Source organism: Canis lupus, chromosome 9 (assembly GCF_011100685.1).
Source record: "Canis lupus familiaris isolate Mischka breed German Shepherd chromosome 9, alternate assembly UU_Cfam_GSD_1.0, whole genome shotgun sequence".
NCBI classification, from domain to species: domain Eukaryota; kingdom Metazoa; phylum Chordata; class Mammalia; order Carnivora; family Canidae; genus Canis; species Canis lupus.
Window position 1 is genome coordinate 27,941,615 of NC_049230.1, and position 3,046 is coordinate 27,944,660.

A 3,046-nucleotide genomic window follows, 5' to 3' on the forward strand; every position below is an offset into this window, starting at 1 on the left:
AACTTATCACAATTGCTAATGGAATTGTGATGTAAATGGAATTGTGATGCACAAATTGCTGATGTAAATTGGTCCAACCATGTGGAAGAGCACACCTTGTATCAAGGGAAGCTGTGCATACCTATTATGGAACAAGTATGTACTCTGGAGAAGCCCTTTCTAAATGCTCCAGGAGGCATGTACAAAGATGTTTATAATATTGAAGGCTTGGCAACAACCCAGGGAGTCAATAGAAGGATAAATATATAAACTATTCCATTTTTTTTAGTCAATGAAATTCCATGTAGTTAAAATGGATTAACAAATATGCACAAAGGATAAATGTCAAAACGATGTTGAGTGACCAAAAAAAAAAAAAAAATGAAATGGCATACTGAAATTGTGTCATGTTGCATTTGCTCTAAAAAAAGAAAACATTCTGTATAGTTTGGGGATATATATGTAGTGAAAATATAAAATCATGGATATAAAGGGTAGTCACCAATTTTGAGATCATGTTTACCTCTATGGAGGAAGGGGTGGAGGGGAGGAATCCAACCACTTTCATTGTTATTTCCTTAAAAATATGATCTGAAGCAAATGTGCCAGAATGATAAAGTATTAAAGCAAGTGGTGGGTATATGTGTGTCCATAACTTTATTTCCCATTCTTGTTTATGTATTTGATATATTCCTGCTTAAATTGATACTTGAGAACTTTATAGATGTTGAAGTAAAAGACAAAGAGCCGGAGGAGGTGAAGGCCCGCAGCCTGACAACAGGAGCAGCATGACCATATCTTTGAGTGATTTCAGTTCAATGCAGCAAAAGAATGTACAACAACCCTTTACTTATCAGTCTCCCCAGAGGTTGGGTATAAATCCTCCTTATTCTCTAGACCACTTAAGCTAGTGTGCAACAAGGGATTCCATGTGAGAAAACCGAGTTCCTTGAAGCTAAATTACCCTGAATAAGCAGATAGCAGATATTTGAAAATGCTGGTTCAGGGGGTGACTGGCTGGCTCAGATGGAGAATTGTGTGGCTCTTGATCTTGAGGTCGTGAGTTCGAGCCCCACTTTGGAGGTAGGGATTACTTACATAAAACATTTTAAAAATGCTGGTTAACTGACTGAATCAATAAATCACTACCAACATAATAGCAGACAAATGCACTGTGTGGTGGGCTAACAACCTGTGTTAGAATAGAGGGGAACATATCTTTGTCCTCCCTGCCACAGTTGCTGTCAGGTATGCACTCAGTGAGTGGAATAGTAGTTGGAATCACTTGCTATTTAAATCTCTCCTTTGTCTTCATAGACCAAGCAAATACAATAGAATTTACATGAGTTAATTGAGAAGATGATGTGACTCAACTTTAAATGGGATGTTTTCATTATTACCAAAGTAATCATCATAAACTAGAAACCTGTGGTTTTAACAACTGAACATCATCCTGAAATGCTCATATTAATGACTTTAGGCTCATTTGTTTATTTTGGATCAATTCACAAGAGGACAGCAACCTTCTAAAACTTTACCCTTACAACTCTTTTCTACAAATGGCTGCACCTGCGCCTGAAAAATTCTCCGTGTATCATAATTTTCCACTGTGTGTGTGCCTGTCACATGGTATATTCCAAAATGTCAGTCTAGGAGACAGGCATTTTTTAAGAGCATGATACAGAGTATTGTCTACAGCGCTGACCTCTTTGGGAGTTTGACACTAGGTTGAAGGAAAGCTAATCAAATTTGCAAATGACAGGAGTCTCTCGGAGTTACAAAAAAATATTTTCATATGGAAAAAAAGGAAAAAAAAGAAACCTGACAGTTTGGAATGATATATGAATAAAACAAAGTGGAATTTATTTAGTTTTTTAAAAAGGATTTTTTTTATTTGAATATAGTTGACATGCAACATTAAATTGGTTTCAGGTGTATTACATTACAATTTGACAAATTTATACCTTTTGTTATGCTCAACACCAGTGCAGATACAACATGGAATTTGAAAGAACTAAATGTTAACGGTTGCACCTGAGTTGAAAGACCAGCTACTTAAATAGAAAATGGGGCAGATAGGTGTCAGGAATACCACATTTGAGAAAAATTAGACATTTTAATCAACAAGGTCATCGGAGTAATGACACAGCTTGGGATGTCACACAGAAAATAAACACTTTAATGGGAATGAATGAACTTAAATTCAGGACAGTAGTATGAAATTTATACACTTGAATGATGATACTAATTTAAGCATGTGAATATGTCACCTTCTGGAGGTTGGACAGCTGCATTTTAGTGTAAACCTTTTTTAACAAATGAGTGAATACATCCACACAATGGCTGAAAGGATAGTGTTTCCATCATCCACTGCTGTGTAAAAAACCAGCCCCAAACTTGGTGGCTTTAATGTGCTATTTTCCACAATTCTGTGGGATGAGGATGTGGTCAGGGTTCAGCTGGGTGATTCTCTAAGTTGTAGCCACTGAGGAGATTCACTGTTTCAACTGTGTTCAACCAGCACCATGACTGGGTAGGCCAAAGGCCAGTAAGTCTTCTGCTCCAAAGTCCGGTGCCCCAGTGTGCTCCATATGGCCTCTCTCATGTTCATGCTCTCTTCATTTGTAGTCTGTGCCAGGATTTCTCAGCTCCTGCACTACTGATGTTTTGGGCTGAACAATTTTTTTTTTTTTTTCTGCCAGGTGCAGTTCTGTGCTTTATATGATGTGTAGCAGCCTCCCTGGCCTCTACCCACCAGATGCGTGGCAGCTTTTCCTCCTCTCCCCCACATCATGACAGTCAAATGTCCTGAGGCAAATTTGCCCCCAGATTGAGAACCATCAGTCTGGCCCAACCAAGATTTTTAGGCATGGCACCTGGCTTCCCAGAGAAAGAGGAAGCTCCCAGTGGTTTCAAGGCTTGGGCCCAGATGTCCCAGACCATTACTTTTGTCACATTCTTTCAATCAAAGTAGGTCACATAGCAATCCAGACTGAAGGAGAGGGAAAATAATTCTACCTCTTAAAGGAAGAAAGGCAAAGAATTTGTGGCTGACCTTAATCCACCA